Source organism: Heptranchias perlo, chromosome 35 (assembly GCF_035084215.1).
Source record: "Heptranchias perlo isolate sHepPer1 chromosome 35, sHepPer1.hap1, whole genome shotgun sequence".
Classification (NCBI taxonomy): domain Eukaryota; kingdom Metazoa; phylum Chordata; class Chondrichthyes; order Hexanchiformes; family Hexanchidae; genus Heptranchias; species Heptranchias perlo.
The window spans coordinates 16,471,025-16,492,821 of record NC_090359.1 but is presented as its reverse complement, the minus strand read 5'-3'; the positions used below and the strand labels follow the sequence as shown (position 1 = coordinate 16,492,821).

At 46.5% G+C, this 21,797-nt stretch overlaps 1 long non-coding RNA gene and 1 pseudogene across 1 annotated transcript in view; one reads left to right on the top strand and one right to left on the bottom strand.

Annotated features, from left to right (window-relative positions):
* LOC137302372 (uncharacterized) overlaps positions 1-21,797 on the bottom strand; it is a 126,961-nt gene that overhangs the window by 101,405 nt on the left and 3,759 nt on the right. The window contains exon 3 of the long non-coding RNA XR_010958448.1: positions 18,855-18,944. This is a non-coding gene — a long non-coding RNA (uncharacterized lncRNA). The remainder of the gene's footprint in view (positions 1-18,854; positions 18,945-21,797) is intronic.
* On the top strand, positions 5,903-6,074 carry LOC137302604 (U2 spliceosomal RNA; annotated as a pseudogene).

Sequence of the window (21,797 nt, the reverse complement as noted above, 5' to 3'; positions counted from 1 at the left end):
CAGAATGACGCTTGATTTTTTTTGAGTTTTTTTGTGTTTTTAGGCCCCCCTTTTATAAGAAGCGGGGTTTAGGGTGTGTTCATGTGCAGAAAAACCAAACAACCCAAAATAAGTGTCAAATTTAAATTTTATTATTTTGGTCCAGGATGCACTCCAGCCCCTGCGGTGCCCCCCGGTCGCGGAAAGCCCCAAGCGTACCGGCAGACACCGCGTGCTCCATCTCCAGGGCCACCCAGGCACGGAGAATTCCGCGGAAGAGAGGCCGACAGTTGGAGCGACCGCCCCCACGGGCCCCGTCTAACCTGGACCTGTGGATGGCCACCTTGGACAGGCCCACGAGGAGATCCTCCGACTGACCCGCCCTCCTCCTCACCCGGTGGCCAAAGATGAGGAGCGTGGGACTGAAGCGCAGCCAGAAGTTGTGGAGCAGCCCCTTTAAATAGTGGAACAGGGGCTGCAACCTCTCACACTCCTTGTGGACATGAAACACGGAATCATTCAGGCACAGAAGGTCTGTTGATGTTTCAAAACAGGCGTTAAGTCTTTTTTTAAAAATCAGGCCAATGACTCAGTTAGAATAGTCGATGGAGGAATTTCACAGGAGTAGATGAAGTTTCAGTCACTCAGAAGGGATTAACAGAGAGTAAAGCCGGGTTAGCTGGAGGCACTGCCGCAGAAGGGGAACCGAGGAATGAGTGAATGCACAGAAGGCCAGTGTTGGAGGATCAAAGAGTGTGGGACATGGAGATGGAGGCGTTTGCAGAGGTCGGACAGGCAAACCTTGGAGGGACTTATATGGAATGTGTTGAGGGTCAGGAAACCAATGGAAGTCAATGAGATCTGATCAGTGGAGCAATGGGAGGGCGGGGTATGGGGATCGGCAGGGAGGTGATCGAAGAGGAGGAGTCCAGAGATAATGCTCAAAGGAAGAGATGTTGACAAAGCAGGAAGGGGTGAGGCCAATGTGTGTTTGGAAGAAATCCACGGCAACACCACAGAGGTTAGGGGGAGAAGGTGAATTGTACAGACAGGCAGTGAGGATTCAGAAAGTACCTTGTATGACAGTGTTACCACTCATCAGACAAGTTTCAGTCAGAAAGAGAAAGAGACAGTGAAAGGGGAAAACGCCAAATACAGGGTCAGGGACGCACGGGGAGACGGGGTCAGGGACGCACGGGGAGACGGGGTCAGGGACGCACACGGGGAGACGGGGTCAGGGACGCACACGGGGAGACGGGGTCAGGGACGCACACGGGGAGACGGGGTCAGGGACGCACACGGGGAGACGGGGTCAGGGACGCACACGGGGAGACGGGGTCAGGGACGCACACGGGGAGACGGGGTCAGGGACGCACACGGGGAGACGGGGTCAGGGACGCACACGGGGAGACGGGGTCAGGGACGCACACGGGGAGACGGGGTCAGGGACGCACACGGGGAGACGGGGTCAGGGACGCACACGGGGAGACGGGGTCAGGGACGCACACGGGGAGACGGGGTCAGGGACGCACACGGGGAGACGGGGTCAGGGACGCACACGGGGAGACGGGGTCAGGGACGCACACGGGGAGACGGGGTCAGGGACGCACACGGGGAGACGGGGTCAGGGACGCACGGGGAGACGGGGTCAGGGACGCACGGGGAGACGGGGTCAGGGACATAGATTTTTTTTAAAAATAAACATGGCTCAAGTTAGCTCAGTTCCTGTAGACAGCAAGTTGTACAAAGGGCGTTATCACTGATATATGAATAACCCTCTTTGTAACTAAGTGACAAATTTCAGGAGTTTGTTGGATCCCTTTTGTACAATGTGTGACTTTGCCAGTGAGGGGTTGGACTGTGTAAGAAATCTCCATGTGCTGTGTTAATAAAACTCTGGTCCTGGTGTCACTGGGGATCTGCTCTCTCTTTACTGTAAGAAATCTCCATTAAATGAATAATCTGTGAATCTAAATAGCTGAGATCATCTTAAAGAATGGCTGACCTGCAGCATGAACACAGCTGTCCGTGGGCCTGTCTCTCTGTCTCCCACCTTCCCGTTCGAGTCTCTATCTCTCTCTCTGACACGGTCTGTATCTGTCTTCATCCCTCTCTATCTCCCATTGCCTATCTCACTATTCCTGCTGCCCTGCTTATTTGCCTCCAACTCCTTGCACACTAGTGTATCTCTCTTCCTCCCTGTCCCTTTCACTCGATCCGCACCCCTCCCTACCTTGCTCCCCATCTCCCATTCTCTCCCAACCGAGTTCTCACCTCTGAGTCCACCTCACTGTTTCCTTACCCCTCACTCTCTCACTTCCTTTTCGTCCCTCTCTATCATCCCCATCAATCACTCTTTACCCTCTCTCTTCCCTCCCACTCTGTCCCTATCCACTTTCTCTCTGTGCCTGGCTCTGTTCTCTGCAATTTTGCAGAACCGTTTTCTACACAATCCCCTCATTTTGCCCCGTTCCTGGATCTCTCTGTCTGCCGTCCACCCCTCTCTGTTTAAGTTGCTCCCTTTCTTTATCCACCCTCCCTCTCTCTGCATATTCCATTTCTCTGTCTCTCCACATCCCTCCCTCTCACTACCCATCTCTCTCTATATATTCCATTTCTCTGCCTTTAACTGCAGCTGCCACCTATTTGTTCACTCCACTCCATGGTTGATGTTCAGAGATTATGAGGGTGATTTTAAAACGGAGCCGGGAAAGGGGCGGGGGTCAATTTGAGGTCAGGAAACCCATTAGTACGGGTTTCCGTGACATCCTTAAGATTTTGACGGAAGGACATCTTTTATTTTTTTTGTTTCCCGTCTGACTGACCGGTTGATTGACAGGCTCGTCTCAGTGGGACGGGAAACCAGCCAGGGAGAGGACGTCTTCAGGTAAGTCTTTGTTTGCATGGATGGGGGGCACGGGTGAGCACGGGGCATAGATGGGCATAGGTGGGCACGGGGGTCGCTAGTCATGTGGGATGGGATCGGGGGTCATTGCAGGGGTCAGCAATCATTGAGGGGAATGTCGGGGGTCGGAGGGGGAGGATCGGGGTCGGGGGTCCGGGATCGGGGGAGGGGTGTCGGTGCAGGTAGACTTGTTGGGCCTGGGGGAAGCACTCCTGCTCCTCAGGGCCCACAAGCTGTGCCTTTCCAGGCACCTGCCTGTTACTCTCAGGCCTTCTCACCTCCTTTCACGAGGAGTAAAACAGAAGGCCCAGGAATCCTGGCCACCCAGGGTGGAAATCGGGAATTAGTAAAAAATGGATGCCTGAAGCCTCCTTGAAAGGTTATGAGGCCCGACCCGCCCCCTGGGAGCGGGTTGGTCGCCCGCCCCTGTGAAAACGGGAAATGGGCGGGTTGGAGGCAGGTCTGAAATGGTGGCAATTTTCAATGCACCCCCACCCCCAACCCACCCGTTCTTTACTTTTAAAATCGAGCCCTATATTTTCAGGCTGGTGATACATCAACACAAGTTGCTCAGTTTCCATTAAACTTTGTGGACAGTCAGTTGCAATTTTACTCACAGGGCCTAGGTTCATTATTCATGAACTAAGCAAAGATATGCTCTGCATATTAGAAGATTAAATTAGTGAAGTTTTGTTACTATTATTATTAATTCTATCAAACCCTCTCATAACCTTAAAGATCTCCATCGGGTCACCTCTCAGTCTTCTCTTTTCTGGAGAAAAGAGCCCCAGCCTGTTCAATCTTTCCTGTTAAGCATAACCTCTCGGTTTTGGTATCATCCTCGTAAATCTTTTTTTCACCTACTCTATAGAGTGCCTCTATATTCTTTTTATAATATGGAGACCAGAACTGTTCACAGTACTCCAAGTGTGGTCCAACCAAGGTTCCATACAAGTTTAACATAACTTCTCTGCTTTTCAATTCTATCCCTCTGGAAATGAACCCCAGTGTTGGTTTGCTTTTTTAATGGCCTTATTAACCTGTATCGTTACTTTTAGTGATTTGTGTATCTGTACCCCGAGACGCCTCTGCTCCTTTACCCCATTATTGAAGCAGTGGCCCACTTATTCTTCCCATCATAATTTAAAACCTCACACTTATCTATATTGAGATTCATTTGCCAGTTACACACCCATTGTGCAAATTTATTTATATCTTCCTGTATTGTGTCGCACTCCTCCTCAGTATTAACTATACCCCCCAGTTTGGAGTTGTCCGCAAATTTTGAAATAATACTTCCAATTCCCAAGTCCAAATCGTTTATATAAATGGTGAAGACAGTGGTCCCAGCACCAATCCCTGTGATTCACCACTCAGACCTTTTGCCAGTCTGAGTAACTACCTTTAACACTTACTCTCTGTTTTCTGTTTTGTACCCAGCTTGCTATTAATTCTGCTCTTTGTCCCCTGACTCCACCTGCTCTGATCTTATCTGAGTGAGATCATTAATTAAACACAATATTTGCAGTGGGCCCATTCCCAGTAAATAATGGATTGATGCTGCCCAGACTGTTTAATGTGGGATCCTTACAAGTAGCAGGTAGAACAGATTTGCCTCCTGTCAGTGTGGGCTGTGTCCAAACACAGGCATTGGAGGCTGAAATTACCAACATCCAGCCCACGGGAACCCACAGACACCTCCATAAGAACAGAAACTCGCACAGTAATAGTATAAAATACAACAAGAGAAATGGATTGTGTGTCACAACAAACTATTGGGGCACAGAAGTACGTGATGTGGATACAACATTAACAATCCTTAGTGTTCGATTGGAAGGATTTCCCCATTGTGCAGCGATGAGGTGTTCTGCCAAAGTCATTTGGCAGAATACCTCATCGCCAGAGCTTTCAAACAAGCACCAAGACGTAGTTTGGCTGGTGGTGAAAAGGGCCCTTCCCATCAGATCCTTCATGCACTCCCGACCTCTCAGTGCCAACGTGCGCTGTCCCCGAGGAAGCTGCGGTGGAGACAAGACCGTCACCCATCTCCTCCTGGAATGTCCCTTTGCAAAGACGATCTGGAGAGAGATGCAGTGGTATCTGTCCAGGTTCATACATACAAATTAAAAGCAGGAGTAGGCCATTCAGCCCCTCGAGCCTGCTCTGCCATTTGATAAGGTCATGGTTGATCTGATTGTGATCTCAACCGTAGTTTCCCATTTACCTATGATAACCTTTGACTCCCTTGTTAATCAGGAATCTATCCAACTTAGCCTTAAAAATATTCAATGACCCTGCCTCCACTGCTCTCCGGGGAAGGGAGTTCCACAGACTCACGACCCTCAGAGAAAAAATTCTCCTCATCTCCATCTTAAATGGGAGACCCCTTACTTTTAAACTGTGGCCCCTGGTTCTAGTTTCTCCCTCAAGGGAGCAGTTCTGTAACACATGATTCTGTGCTTTATGGGCTATTCCCAGGGAAGCATTCCGAGACAGATATCAACTGCTGCCGGAAGACCATCAACTCGGTGAAAGATGCCATTTGGTCTGCCCGAAACTTGCTGGTCTTCCAGTGCAAGGAGCTGTCCTCGACCGAGTGTTTTTCAACTGCCACATTCCAAGGTCCAGGACTACGTGCTCAGGGATGCACTGAAGCTGGGTGCGGCCGCCGCAAAGGCTCTGTGGGGAAAGGCTATCGTTTAGAGCTCTCCCGCAATTGTAAACCGAGGGGCTGCAATCAGGGAAAACCCACCTCGGGCAGAATGTAAAATACAAATTTATGTAATGAATCGTAATGTACTGCAATGAATCTGTAATCAATAAGCTTATTGATTGTAATGCAATAAGGCACCCTAGAGTGTCATGAACTGTAATTATGAACAATGTGTAACTGTATTGTTGGAATCATAATTGAACTGTACTTTATGTATCTTGCAAATTGTATAATCTGTATTGTGTATGTTTGAAATGTGATGACAACTGTATTGCAAGTAGTATTACAAATTTTATGAATAAAGTATATTTTTTGAAAAAAAAATCTGTTCTTATCAGTTTAATATCTGATACGTCCCTTATCTGGGGACCGTATATTAATTTGATTTTTGGAACAGGGAGATGGAATAGGGGCTTGCTCTGTCCACTCCACGCATTGACCCAGTATTGCAGTGTCTCTGGGAACGGTGCACCTCCCTGTGGGGAGATATTCAAAATGAAAAACAGGTTTTTCCAGTGTCTCTGTATGTATTATTACTGAGAATAAAGTTGATATTTTGTACTTAAAAAAAATGTGGAATAAATCCTCAATTAAAGCTGTGAAGATTAACTAGATAAATATTGAGGTGGAAATGATATTGAAGATTTCCAAACTGAACCTGAAACCTAAACTGACCAGAATTACAAAGTGACCCAGAACCCCAATCTTCTGTAGACACTTGCACGACAAGGCAAACACACAATGTTACAATCCAAAACTGACACTGAAACATAACTTGACCTAAATCCCCAAACTAACCCTTAATCAGACACTGAACCATTTCCCCAAACTGAAGCAGAACCAGAGCGAGTCACAAACCTAAACTTAACCAGAACCCAACAATGACTCTGAACAAAACAAGCAACAACTCTCAATCTGATCCTCAAACCTAAACAACACGGTGCCCAACACTGGAAGACCCTAAACTCACATACAAACCTCAAATAAACCAGGAACTGTAAAATGACCCAGAGACACAAACCCTACCTGAACCCAAACTAAACTGAATTGAACATGAATGCCCAAACTTCTGAACAACCTCAACTTGATCTGGAACATAAAAGTGCCCTGGAATCCTGAACATACACAGAACTCCCTGTGAACAAGAGCCCTCTGCCCTTCTTGAGACCCTCTGATCCAAAGTACTTTAGAGACCAAAAACACTAAGCTGCACAAAACCCTAAATCAGCTCACGAACCCCGAGTGACCCAGAAACTTAAACTGACCTGGAACCCGAAACTGATCCAGAATCCCAAAAGTGACAGGTACCCTAAACTGACCATCAACGAAATACTGAGTCAGAACCTGAAAATGATCCAGAATCTTACATTCAACATAACTACAAAGTAACCCACAATTCTAAACTCACATTAAGCCCCAAATTAATATGTAAATTGAAATGACTGGATACCCTAAACATCCCAAAACCCAGTGATCCAGAGCCCTAAATCGAAGATAAAACCCTAAACCTGTACCGAAACATAAACTGACCCAGACCCTCATACTGACACTTTCCGTAGCCTAAATTGTTGCAGTTCCAAAGGAACTCGAGTCAATCCAAGAGCTCCGGTCCTCTGGATTTCCCTCTCAGAGTGGAAGAACGTTAAACTGTTCCAGAATCCTAAACTGACCTGGAACCCGGAACCAAAGCAAAACTGCAACCAACTCAGAATCACAGGCTGATCTAAACCGTAAACTGATCCATTATCCTAAACGGACTCAGAATATTAAAATACAGCAAACCCAAAGCAGACCCGAAACACCAAGCAGACCTGGAAACCCGACCTGGCCCAGAACCCTAGCTGACTCCACTGGTTCACTTGTTAGTTCTGTCGTTTGTTTCAGGCTCTTCTGCTGTTTTTGAGATATGATGTAATGTTAGGGATCATCGAGATCAGTCTGTGAGTATCAGTCTTTGCCGGGGTCCTGTGGAATATTTTGCAGTGCTGGGTGTTTTTGGATGCGTGGAGAATGTTAGTCTTGAGGGTCCTGAGTTAATTGGAGCTCTTATGGTCAGTTTGTGTGCAGCATGTTACAACCAGATACTGAGCCAGAAACTCAAAACAACACAGAATCTCAAATTGACCAAACTAACCCAGAATATAAAACTGAACTGGGACCACTAACCAATCCCAATTCTAAAGTGACCAACTCGTGTAAAATGAATTATAAACATAAAGAAAAGCCAAGAACCCAAATTTGTGTTGAAACTGAAAACAAGCCCAGAATCCAAGATTGAACCAAAGTCTTACACTGATTCATCAGCCTAAAAATATTCAACGCACGAAACATATCTCGAACCCAGAATGAACCCACATGACAAGGCTGAGACCGAAGGCTGAGCGTCAGAGATTTCTACAATCCCTCAGTGTTGGCATCAGTCTGGGCGTGTTGAGTCATCAGAGATCGTTGTCTATGTTTGTTGTTCTGTGTCAGTTTGTGGGTGTTGTGGTTTGGGGTTTCTCTGCTCAGTATTGGGGTAATGTGCACTGTTTAAGGTCCGTTTACAGATGCTGTGGTTTGCTGTGACAGTGCAGTTATCATTTTACAGGATGCAGAAGCCCAATGTGTGATGCGATCGTTAGCTTTGGGTGTTTGATCAATGTGTGGATGGTGAGGTAAGTGTGTGGGGGCTGGGTCAGTTTCTGGGTATTGTGTTTTTTTTGCAGATGATGTGATCGGTTTGGGGCATATTGTGGACAGCTTTAGGATGCTGACTCATTTGGGGAGATGGAATAGTCAGTCATTGAACACTGCCTCAGTTATGGTCCCTGAACCCAGTTTGCAGTACCAGAGTCAGTTTCAGGGTGCTGTGGTCAGTTTCAGAGATACATGGTATTAGCTTGAGGTGCTGGGCCAGTTAGAGGTACTGTACTACTTGAAGAGCTAGGTTAGGTTAAGGTGCTGGACTAACTTGAGGTGCTAGGTTAGCTTGAGGTATTGGATTAGTTTGGAGGCTGTATTATTTTGAAGTATTAGGTTATTTTGAGGTTCTGGGCTGGTCTGAGGTGCTGTTTTTGCTTGAGGTATTAGATTATGTTGAGGTGCTGGATTACTTAGGGCAGCAGCTTAAGTTTGAGGTAATCTATTTACTGCAAGTGCAGTTTTAGCTTAAGTTACTGGGTTAGTTGGAGGTGCTGTATTGGATTGAGCTGCTGGGATAGTTTCAGCTTTTGTAAATGTCTGAGGTTCTTGATCAGTATGTTTCCAGCCTAACGAGGAAGGAAGCAGTGCTGGATCTAGTTCTGGGGAATGAAGTGGGGCAAGTTTCAATGGGAGAGTGTTTTGGAAACAGTGATCACAATATGATTAGGTTTAGAGTAATTATGGAAAAGTACAAGGACAATGAAAGTTGAAGATACTTAACCGGAAGAGGGTTAAATTCAGTGAGTTGAAAAGGGATCTGGCCCTTATGGAATGGGAACAAAGATTATCAGGTAAAACAGTTAAAGAGCAAAGGGAGGCCTTCAAGGAGGAGATAGTTCAGGTACTTCATCTAAACCTATCAGCATATCCTTCTATTCTTTTCTATGTTTGACTCGTTTATCAATTATCTCCCCTTTTCTATCATAAATGTCTTTACAACATTTTTGATTTCTGCTTCTAATGTCTTATCCATCTTGTTAGTGTCAATATTGAGGCAAAGTAATGATTCCACATTTCTGCCGTTACCTGTGAGTTTACCTTGTGCATCCCTTAGTGGCCCGACCCCTATCATGATTTTCCTTTTGTTATTTATGTGTCTGTAGAATACTTTACTTTTTAAAAAGTATTTTTTGATAATTTAATTTTGTAATTCCTCTTTGCCTTCCGAATAGGTTTTTAAAACTTATTTCCTAACCTCTTCGTATTCCCTTTTGTCATCCTCTTCTTTATTGTCCAGGTGCTGAGTGTATGCCTTTTTCTTTAGTTTCAATTCTGATCTTATCTCTTTATTCATCCATGGTATTTCATTATTAGTGACAGCGTCCGTGGAACAGTATCCCAGTGAGAGACCGTGTCCGTGGAACAGTATCCCAGTGAGTGTCAGTGTCCGTGGAACTGTATCCCAGTGAGAGTCAGTGTCCATGGAACTGTATCCCAGTGAGAGTCAGTGTCCATGGAACTGTATCCCAGTGAGAGTCAGTGTCCATGGAACTGTATCCCAGTGAGTGTCAGTGTCCGTGAAACTGTATCCCAGTGTCAGTGTTCATGGAACTGTTCGCAGAGTGTGTCAGGATCCACAGAATAGTATTCGAGTGACAGACAATGTCCATGGAACTGAGAGAGTAGGTCCTCATGGAACTGTTCCCCAGTGAGAGTCAGGGTGCATGGAACTGTTCCCCAGTGAGAGTCAGGGTGCATAGAACTGTTCCCCAGTGAGAGCCAGGGTGCATAGAACTGTTCCCCAGTGAGAGCCAGAGTGCACAGAACTGTACCCCAGTGAGAGTCAGAGTGTACAGAACTGTACCTCAGTGAGAGTAGGTGCCCATGGAAATGTACCCAGTGAGAATCATCGCCCATGGAACTGTACCCCAGTGAGAATCATCGCCCATGGGACTGTACCCCAGTGACTGTCAGGGTCCATGGAACTGTACCCCAGTGACTGTCAGGGTCCATGGAACTGTACCCCAGTGACTGTCAGGGTCCATGGAACTGTACCCCAGTGACTGTCAGGGTCCATGGAACTGTCCCCCAGTGACTGTCAGGGTCCATGGAACTGAATCAAGTGAGAGGAAGGGCCCATTGAACTGCACGCTCACCCTCAGGAGTAGATCATTCATTCCCGCAATTCTGTTCTGCCATTCATTTAGATCATGGCTAATCTGTATCTTAACTCTTTTTACCCATCTTGTATATAATGGGCAGCATTTTAGCACCCGCTATCGGGTGCGTTCCTGGCGGGGGGGCCCCGAAAATCGGGAAATCCCGGAGTGGGACCACGCATTTCCGGGTTCCCCACTAACGCGCCGGCGTGCGCGCGCAGCCCCCGCTGGTGGGAATCCCACAGGCAATTATAGCCAGCGGGATGCCACTTGAACGTATTTATTTTGCTTGTTCAGGTCATTAACTGACCTGATTCAGGGATTATGTGAGGAGGGGTGGGATTTTAAAGGAAACTGGGACTGTTTCCCGCACTGGGGGAAACACTCCCAGTTCAAATGGACCTGTTGCAGCTGTCAGCCTGTGGCAGCAGCAAAGGTCCATTTGACAGGTTGGGGGTGGGGGAGACCCTCACCCATTGCAGGAGGCCACTCAGTCACTTGGGACAAAGTTTGGCCTCCACCACCCTCCTCCTGACAACCAAAGTCACCAACTTGCACACTTACCCCGGGGTCCAGAGATATGTACCTACCTTGCGGACCCCCTCAGATGTACATCTTCCGGATGGGGGCCGCCGTAGCTGCAGTCATGACCTCCTCGGAGGGCGAACAGCATCACCAGCCTCACCGTCCACCTCTGACACGTGGAGCTCCACAACAGTGCGCTGTGACACGTCCACCTGTACAGCAGGAGGGAGGGCTACCGCAGAGAGAGATGCGTCGCAGAGGGCACTACCCTCGCCACAGGGTCCACAGACCGAGGCTCAGCTTCCTGGACCTCTCTGAGCAGCAGTGCACACGGAGGCTCAGAGTCACTCGACATGTAGTCGTGGACATCTGCAGCCTCCTTCATGCCAAGCTGCTCCTGGCTGGCCCGAGCACCATCTTCTTACCTGTCGCTGTCAAAGTCACCACTGCCCTCAACAACTTCTCCTCCGCATCCTTCCAGGGTGCAACCGGGGACATCGCTGACGTCTCTCAGCCGTCTGCACAAAAGAGCCCTGCAAATGCACCTACACCCACTCTGCAGTGACACAATGGGTGGCATCAGTTGTGGGTCTTCATAGTGATCCTCAGGAAAGGGCATTATTGCACAAACCAGACAAGATTCGCGAAGACATGGCAGCAGTGGTGCCAATATAATCTGTGATGTGAGTTGCTCAGAAATTAAATACAGGTAAACACCATGACAAACCCTCAAACACCCTTGTGCATCCCCTTCATGCTCACGACACGTTTGCCTTACGCTTCCTGCTGCACATATGTGATGCATGCCCTGTGGCTGCAGCACAGGTAGTGGCAGGTTGAGTGAGGCTGACTGTGAAAGAGATGCATGAGAGGGTGAGTATGAGATAGAGCCATGATATTGTATGAGGATTGGGTTGAGTGGTAGTGGCGGGATGAGTACTGGCGAGGTGAGTAGGTGCAGGTAAGATGAGGATGAGGTTTGAGTGGGTATGAGGGGTGATGTGACAGAGTAGTGTTGGCAGTGCAGAAGGAGGTGTGGGGTGGGGGCAGTGATGTGGCAGATGGAGTGTAGGGGAATGAGTAAGTGTACTCACTTTGGCTGACCTACTGAGGTCATTGGAGCGCCTCCTGCACTGTATGCAGGTGGGCGATATGTTGGTGGTGCTGGTGACCTCCTCTGCCACCTCGAGCCAGGCCTTCCTGGTGGCAGAGGCAGGCCGCTTCCTCCCGCCCGCCGGGGGGGCGGGGGGGGGGACGATCTCGGTCCTCCCCCTTCACCTCACCCCATGTATTGATACCTGGACTGAGGCATCATTAAACTGGGAGCAGCCTTCCCCCTGGGCTGCTCCATGCTGTAATTTTTTCTATTTGTTGCAGCATGTGTCAGTGGAGGACTGCCCCTTTAAATAGAGCTCCTCCAGCTGACGGATCTGACTGTGCACGCGCAGTCCGCCCGACGCGCAGATCAGCAGTGGGGAACCCGGAAGACCAGGTAAGTGGATCCATTTATGCTACGATCGCGCGGGGAGCTGACTGATTTCACCGGGCGCGTTACCCACGTGCCCGATAGCCCCCCCGCCGAGAATCCGCAGCCCTGGTAACACCGGGCCCAATGTATTTGGATTAGATGTCAATTATCTTCAATCTGTTTTTTTCTGGTTATCAACCCTCCTGTCAGTGGAAACAATTTCTCCTTATTTACTCAAAGGTCAGTTTATTTTTTAAACTTACCTCAGTGTGTCTTGCAGGCTTCTCGACAGGTTCCCCCTGCGGGGTGGCCTTCCTGCTCAGAAGTGGGTTAAATTTCAGGGGTTATGATGTGATCGAGGAGTCCAGCGGGAGACTCGTTAAAAGCCAAGATGAGTGGCGTTAAAACGGCCGATTGACGGGAATGGAGCAGGAAATGGAGCTGCTCCATTTTAACTGCTCCTGCGATCAGGGAGAGTTAAAATCACCCTGTTTCACATTGCATGATAGTCCACATGTGCCACTGGAGGGAAAGCTATAACTGCAAGTTATTCTTGCAGGTGTTATGAATGAGTTCGGGTCTATTCGTAACTATTCACCACATTACTAGTCAATGAAACAATGCATTACTTTGCTTTTAAGTCATACTCCATCTAAAACAAGGGTACGTTTTAATATCTGCGTCTGTCTCTCCCATGTCTGTCTGTCTGTCTCTCTCTCTCTCCCCGTCTGTCTCTCCCGTGTCTCCGTCTGTGTCTCCTGTCACTCACACATATATTGTGGGGAAAGGCCTGTCGCAATTAAGCCTCAGGCCCTCTCCATCCAAAATAATGCCACGGTATTTGCCACCTTTTCTGAGGGTGCCTCTGTGTATAAATGTGCCAAGGATCACATGCCAGGCACTGGACTTATGTGGCACATCACCTGTTCTCATTATAATGGACACATTTCAGCTGGCAGAAAGGTACAGGGAGAAATATGTGTTGCTTAATCACCCCTCTGCACCAACAATGTTTCAGTGAGTGATGGGGAGATGGGCTGAGATTTATAAATAGACTTGCAGTACATTCTCTCTCTCTCTCTCTGGTGTGTAACAGAAATGAGTCACAGTGACAGGAGCAGAAAACTGCTTGGATAGAGGATCTGACACAACACATTCAAGCTGGCGATGACTGGTGTGGCAGGATTGTAAATTTAAAGGGACATTACCATTTGGCTGGAGAGTTTTTAAGGGAAACGCGACTCCTCGAAGAGTTCACTTCTACCCGCCTGATAAGTTGGCTGTGGTGGACAATTTTCTCCGTGTGGACAATATATTTGCTGAATTGTAAACTACTCCACAGTGATGAACACTGAGCCTCGGTCATTTCTATATCTGAGGCCATTTCTCCCCTTCTCTGGGTCTTCGACCTCCACCATTGCTGGTCTGAATCCAGCCACTAGAAGAGGGTGTAAGAGCAACCTGGGCAATTCTCCCTTGATCTCCCCCCCACCACCTGTGGAGAGTCCCTGCCTCCCTGGCCCAGCCTTTGCTTGGTATCTTCCCCAGTGGTAAGGTCGGGTTTAGAAACATGGCAGGTGGGTGAAAACCCGTATCTTACTGCTGGACCGGTCTTTTAAATTCAATTATAATTTTTATCCCTCAACCAACATCACTAAAACAGATGATCTGGTCATTATCACATTGCTGTTTGTGGGACCTTACTGTGTTCAATGTACTGCCGTGTTTCCGACAGTAAAGCAGCAACTAGACTTTAAAAGTACTTAATTGGTAGAGGAACCATCCAGGGAACAGGCTATTTTAGATCTCGTATTGTGTAATGAGACAGGGTTAATTAATAAACTTATAGTAATGGATCCTCTGGGGGAGAGTGAACATAATACGATAGAATTTCATATTCAGTTTGAGAGTGATGTGGTTAAGTCCGAAACTAGGGTCTGAAACAAACAAAGCCAATTATGTAGGTTTGAGGGGCGAGTTGGCTGAGGTAGATTGGGAAATTAGATTAAAAGATATAACGGCAGACAAACAATGGCAAATATTTAAAGAAATGATTCATAATTCTCAACTAATATACATTCCCTTGAGGAATAAAACTCCACGGGAAAAGTGGTACAATTGTGGCTAATTAGAGAATTTAAGGATAATATTAGATGAAAAGCAGAGGCTTACAATGTAGTCAAAAAGCGTAGTTAGCCTGAGGATTGGGAGAGTTTTAGAAATCAGCAAAGGATGACCAAAAATTCATAAAGAGGGAGAAAATTGAATCTGACAGTAAACCAACAAGAAATATAAAAACAGATTGTAAGAGCTTCCACAAGTATGTGAAAAGGAAGAGATGAGTGAAAGTAATCGTGGGTCCCTTAGAGGCAGAGACAGAAGAAATTATAATGGGGAGTAAGGAAATGGCAGAGATGTGAAACAAATATTTTGTATCTGTCTTCACAGCAGATGACACAAAAAACATACCGGAAACAGTGGGGAACCAAGGGCCTAATGAGAGTAAGGAACTTAAAGTAATTAATATTAGAAAAGAAAAAGTACTGGAGAAATTAATGGGACTAAAAGCCGAGAAACCCCCTGGACCTGATGGCCGACATCCTCGGGTTTTAAAAGAGGTGACTGCAGAGATAGTGGATGCATTGGTTGTGATCTTACAGAATTCCCCAGATTCTAGAATGGTCCCTGTGGATTGCAAGGCAGCAAATGTAACCGCGCCATTTAAGAAAGGAGTGAGAGAGAAAAGAGGGAACTATAGGCTAGTTAGCTTGACATCAATAGTTCGGGAAAATGCTGGAATCTATTATTAAGGACGTAGTAACAGGGCACCTAGAAAATCAAAATATGATTAGGCAGAGTCATACGGTTTACTCTTCGAGTCATAGAAAGATTACAGCATGGAAGGAGGCCATTCAGCCCATCCAGTCCATGTCAGCTCTGTGCAAGAGCAATCCAGCTAGTCCCATTCCCCCGCCCTATCCCCGTAGCCCTGAAAATTTTTTACTTTCAACTACTTATCCAGTTCCCTTTTAAAGGCCATGATTGAATCTGCCTCCACCACCCCCTCAGGCAGCGCATTCCAGATCATAACCACTCGCTGTGTAAAAACGTTTTACATCATATCACCTTCGGTTCTTTTGCCAATCACCTTAAATCTATGCCCTCTGGTTCTTGACCCTTCAGCCAATGGGAACAGTTTCTCTCTGGACCCTTTATGATTTTGAATACCTCTATCAACTCTCCTCTCAACCTTCTCTGTTCCAAAGAGAACAACCCCAGCTTCTCCAGTCTATCCACATAATTAAAGTCTTTCATCCCTGGAATCATTCTAGTAAATCTCTTCTGCACCCTCTCTGAGGCCTTCACATCTTTACTAAAGTGCAGTGCCCAGAACTGGACACAATATTCCAGTTGTGGTCGAACCAGTATTTTATAAAGGTTCATCATGACTTCCTTACTTTTGTACTCTATGCCTCTATTGAAAAAGCCCAGGGCTCATCTGCTTTTTTAACCGCTTTCTCAACCTGCCCTGCCAGCTTCAACGATTTGTGCACAAATACCCCCAGATCTCTCTTTTCCTGTACCCCTTTTAGAATTTTGCCCTCTAGTTTATATTGCCTCTCCTCGTTGCTACCGAAATGTATCACCTCACATTTATCTGGTTTAAATTTCATCTGCCACGTTTCCGCCCATGCCACTAGCCTGTCTATATCCTCTTGAAGTCTATCACTATCCTCTGCACTGTACACTACCCTTCCAAGTCTCGTGTCATCTGCAAATTTGAAAATGTGCCCTGTACATCCGAGTCCAAGTCCTTAATATATATCAAGAAAAGCAGTAGTCCCAGAACCAACTCCTGGGGAACACCACTATGCACCTCCCTCCAGCCCGAAAAACAACCGGTCACCACTACTCTCTGTTTCCTGTCACTTAGCCAATTCTGTGTCCATGTTGTTATTGCCCCCTTTATTCCATGGGCCACAACCTCGATGACAAGCCTACCATGTGGCACTTTATCAAACGCCTTTTGAAAGTCCATATACACAAAATAAACCGCATTTCCCTCATCTACCCTCTCTGTTAGGTTAGTTAAACACGATTTGGCTTGAACAAATCCGTGTTGGCTTTCTCTGATCAATCCACACTCGTCGAAGTGACTGTTAATTCTGTCTAGTATTATTGTTTCCAGATGTTTCCCCACCACCGAGATTAAACTGACTGGCCTGTTATTGCTGGGTTTATCCTTACACTCTTTTTTGAACAAGGGTGTAACATTTGCAATTTTCCAATCCTCTGGCACCACTCCCGTATCCAAGGTTGTTTGGAAGATTATGGCCAGTACCTCTGCAATTACCCCCCTTACTTCCCTCAGCATCCTCGGGTGCATCCCATCCAGACCAGTTGACTTATCTATTTTAAGTACAGCCAGCCTTTCTAGTACCTCTTCTTTATCAATTTTTAGCCCATCCAGTATTTTAACAATATCTTCCTTTACCGAGACTCTGGCAGCATCTTCTTCCTTGGTAAAGACAGATGCAAAGTATTCATTTAATACCTCAGCCATGCCCACTGCCTCCATGAGTAGATCTCCGTTATGGTCCATAATCAGCCCCACCCCTCCTCGTTTTACCTGTTTACTGTTAACATATCTGTAGAAGACTTTTGGATTCCCTTTTATGTTGGTCGCTAGTCTATTCTCATACTCTCTCTTTGCTCCTCTTATTTCCTTTTCACTTCCCCTCTGAACTTTCTATATTCTGCCTGGTTCTCACTTGTTTTATCAACCTGATACCTGCCATACACCACTTTTTTCCGCTTCGTCTTATTCTCTATCTCCGTTGTCATCCAGGGAGCTCTGGCTTTAGTTGCCCTACCTTTCTCCCTCATTGGAATGTACTTTGTCTGTACCCGAATTATCTCCTCTTTAAAGGCCGCCCACTGTTCAATTACAGTTTTCCCTGCCAATCTATGATTCCAATTAACCCGGGCCAGATCTGTTCTCATCCCACTGAAATTGGCCCTCCTCCAGAAAGGGATGGACTGCAGACAGAGAGATCTAGGGACGGGGCAAAACACGGGGATTGTGTCGAAAATGTGTCCGAGAAATTAAAAGGAGAGCAGGGTCAGGCACAGAGAGAAAGTGGATGGGGACGGAGTGGGAGGGAAGAGAGAGGGTAAAGAGCGATTGATGGGGATGACAGAGAGGGATGAGAAGGAATGGAGAGAGGGAGGGGTAAGGAAACAGAGTAAGGTGGACGCAGAGATGAGAACTCGGTTGGGAGAGAATAGGAGATGGGGAGCAAGGGAGAGGGATGCGGAGCAAGTGAAATGGGACAAGGAGGAAGTGAGAGAAACCAGCATGCAGAGACTGGGCGGCACAAAAGCAGGGGAAACAGGAATAGTGAGAGAGGTCAAGGGACAGACCGACCGTGAGTGAGCAAGTGAAGCAAACAGGCAGGTTGGAGACAGAAAGGGAGACAGACAGGTAGATAGACAGACAGGCCCACAGACAGCTGTGTTCATGCTGCAGGTCAGCCATTCTTTAAGATTATCTCAGCTATTTTGATTCACAGATTATTCATTTTATTGAGATTCAGGGCATTTATTATGTTGAATTGTAGGTGATCTCATTTGCTAAATCAGTTGATCCATTTTCTGTAGCAGATCACGTGCAGCGTCCACAGTAACACTTGGCTCAATTGGTCCCCACCAAAAACACCGTTCCCTCATCACCGACTCCATCCCTCTCCCCGGTCACTGTCTGAGGCTGAACCAGACCATTCACAACCTTGGTGTCCTATTTGACCCTGAGATGAGTTTCTGACCATATAGCCGCTCCATCACGAAGTCCGCCCACTTCCTCCTCCATAACATCGCCCGTCTCCACACCTGCCTCAGCTCATCTGCTGCTGAAACCCTTATCCATGCCTTTGTTATCTCTAGACTTGACTGTTCCAATACTCTCCTGGCTGGCCTCCCATCTTCCATCCTCCATAAACTTCAGCTCGTCCAAAACTCCCGTATTTTATCTCGCACCAAGTCCCGTTCACCCCATCACCCCTGTGCTCGCTGACCTACATTAGTTCCCAGTCCGGCAACACCTTGATTTTAAAATTCTCACCCTTCTTTTCAAATCTCTCCATGGCCTCGCCCCTGCCTATCTCTGTGACCTCCTCCAGCCCTACAACCCTCCAAGATCTCCACGCTCCTCTAATTCTGGCCTCACGCGCATCGACGATTTTAATCGTTCCACCATTGGCGGCCGTGTCTTCAGCTGCATTGATCCTAAGCTCTGGAATTCCTTCTCTTTCTCTCCTCCTCTAAGACGTCCCTTAAGCCTATCTCTTTGGTCAAGCTTTTGGTCACCTGTCCTAATACCTCCTTATGTGGCTCGGTGTTAAATTCTGATTGATAATCACGCCTGTGAATCACCTGAGGGTGTTTTACTACATTAAAGGCGATATTGGCCAAGGTGCTTACCCTGAGGAAGGGAGGAACCATCACAGGCCGAGTCTCACTGGGCAGCTGTCCGACATCTCCTCGCGGCTGATTAGATTCCAGAATCTGTCACTGGAATACAACAGGACTATTTTTGAGACGATGATTATATTTAATTTGAATATATTTGTCATTAATGGCATTTGATTGATTTACTTTAACATTAAATTGTTCTTTTCTTTCCGCTCTTTACATGGATTAAATTCAGTCACAATATCAGCTGCCAACTCCAGTTTGTGAGGGATATCAAGGACAACACTAAAGGTTTTTACAAGTATATTAAGAGAAAGAAGGTGACTCAGAATAATGTGGTCCCTTAAAGACAGACGCAGGGGATTATAGTAATTGAAAGGGAGAGAGGGTGAAGAATTTGAAAAATTTGTACAGGAGAACTTTCTTAATTAGTATATTTCTAGCCCAACGAGGAAGGAAGCAGTGCTGGATCGAGTTTTAGTGAATGATGTAAGGCAAGTGGAGTGTATTTCAGTGAGAGAACATCTGGGTAATAGTGATCATAATATAATTAGGTTTAAAGTAATTACAGAAAGGGACAAAGAAAAATCAAAGGTGAAAATATCCAACTGAAAGAGAGACAATTTCAGTGATTTGAGAAGGGATCGAGCACAGGTGGACTGGAAACAAAGATTGGCCAAAAAACAGTAAATGAGCAATGGCAGGTCTTCAAGGTGGAGATAGTTCGGGTATAAACCAAGGATTTTCCCATAAGGAGCAAAGATATGGCATCCAAAGCTCGAGCTCCCTGGATGACAAAGGAAATAGAGCTTAAAATAAAACAGAAAAAGGTTTATGACCACTGTCAGGTACAGAATACAGTACACAACCAGGAGAGTGTGCAGGGGGAAATTGAAAAGGATATAAGAAGGGCAAAGAGAGAATATGAGAAAAGATTAGCAAGTAACATAAATGGGAACCCAAAAACTTTTATAAAAATATAAAAAGTAAAAGGATAAAAGGAATGGTGGGGCCGGTTAGGGATAAAATAGGAAATCTGCTTGTGGAGGCAGAGGGCATGACTGAGGTACTGAATGAGGACTTTGCATCTGTCTTCACAAAAGAAGAGGATCAAGTTAATGTCGCAGTAGAGGAGGAGGGAGTAGAGATATTGGATAGGCTCAAAATAGATAGAAAGGAGGTGCTAAATAGGTTGGCATCACTCAAAGTTAACAAGTCCCCCGGTCCAGGTGGGATGCATCCCAGGCTGCTGAGGGAAGCAAGGGTGGTGATAGCAGAAGCTCTGACCACAATCTTTCAATCCTCCTTGGATATGGGAGTGGTGCCAGAGGACTGGAGGATTGCAAATGTTACACCCCTGTTCAAAAAAGGAGAGAGGGATAAAACTGGTAACTACGGGCCAGTCAGTCTAATATCAGTGGTGGGAAAACTACTAGAGACCATTGTCAAGGACAAAATTAATTCTCACTTGGAGAGGCATGGGTTAAGAAGGAACAGCCAGCACGGATTTCTTAAAGGCAAATCATGTCTGACAAACCTGATTGAATTCTTCGATGAAGTAACAGAGAGGGTCGATGGAGGTAGTGCAGTCGCTGTTGTATATATGGACTTGCAAAAAGCATTTGATAAAGAATCACATAACAGACTTATTTGGAAAACAGAAGCCCATGGGATTAAAGGAAAAAATTGGTGGAAACTTAGGTACGTAATTGGCTAGGGGAAAGGAAGCAGAGAGACGTGGTGAACGGATGCTTTTCTGACTGGACAGAAGTATGCAGTGGGGTCCCCCAGGGGTCAGTATTAGGACCATTACTTTTCTTGTTATATCAAAATGACCTGGATTTGGGTTTCGGGAGCACAGTTTCAAAGTTTGCGACTGATACAGGACTTAGCAACGTAGTAAATAGTGAGGAGGATAGTAGCAGATTTCAGGAGGACATAGACAGACTGGTAAAATGGGCAGACACAGGGCAGATGCAATTTAAGACGGACAAGTGTGAAGTGATGCACTTTGGGAGGAACAAAGCGGACAGGCAGTATAATCTAAATGGGACTATTTTGAGGGGAGTGCAAGAACAGAGGGACCTGGGGTACATAGTCACAAATCTTTGAAGGTGGCAGGGCAAATTGATAAGATGGTTAAGAAAGGATATGGGAAACTTGGCTTTGTAAATAGGGGCATTGAATACAAAAACGAGGAAGTCATGCTGAACCTTTACAAATCACTGGTTAGGCCTCAGCTGGAGTATTGTGGACAACTCTGGGCACCGCACTTTCGGAAGGATGTCAAGGTCATGGAGAGGGTACAGAGGAGGTTTACCAGGATGGTACCAGGGATGAGGGACATCAGTTATGTGGAGAGGTTGGAGAAGCTGGGATTGTTCTCCTTAGAGCCGGGGATAAGGGGAGATTTAATAGAGGTGTTCAAAATCACGAGGGGTTTTGATAGTTTCTCCCTACTTGCTCGGTTTCCTCTGGCAAGCGGGTCGGTAACCAGAGGTCGTAGATTTAAAATAATTGGCAAAAGAACTAGAGAGGAAATGAGGAGAAGTTTTTCTTCATACAGAGAGTTGTTAAGATCTGAAACGCACTCCCTGAAAGGGTGGTGGAATCAGATTCCATGGGAATTTTGAAAGGGCAATTAGACATATACTTGAAGAGGACTAATATGCAGGGTTATGGGGAAAGAGTTGGAGTGTGGGACTAAATTGGACAGCTCTTTCAAAGGCACGATGAATGGCCTCCTTCTGTTCTGTAAGTTTCTCTGAAAAGTGGGTAAAATAGTGTGAGAGAGGGAATGAGTCTCGGAGAATCTGTGTGAGAGAGGGAGTGAGTCACAGAGAGTCTGTGTGAGAGAGGGAATGAGTCTCGGAGAGTCTGAGAGTGTGTCTCGGAGAGTCTGCATCTGGATGAAGGAGAGTCTGAGAGGTCGAGTGGGAGGGAGATGGAGAG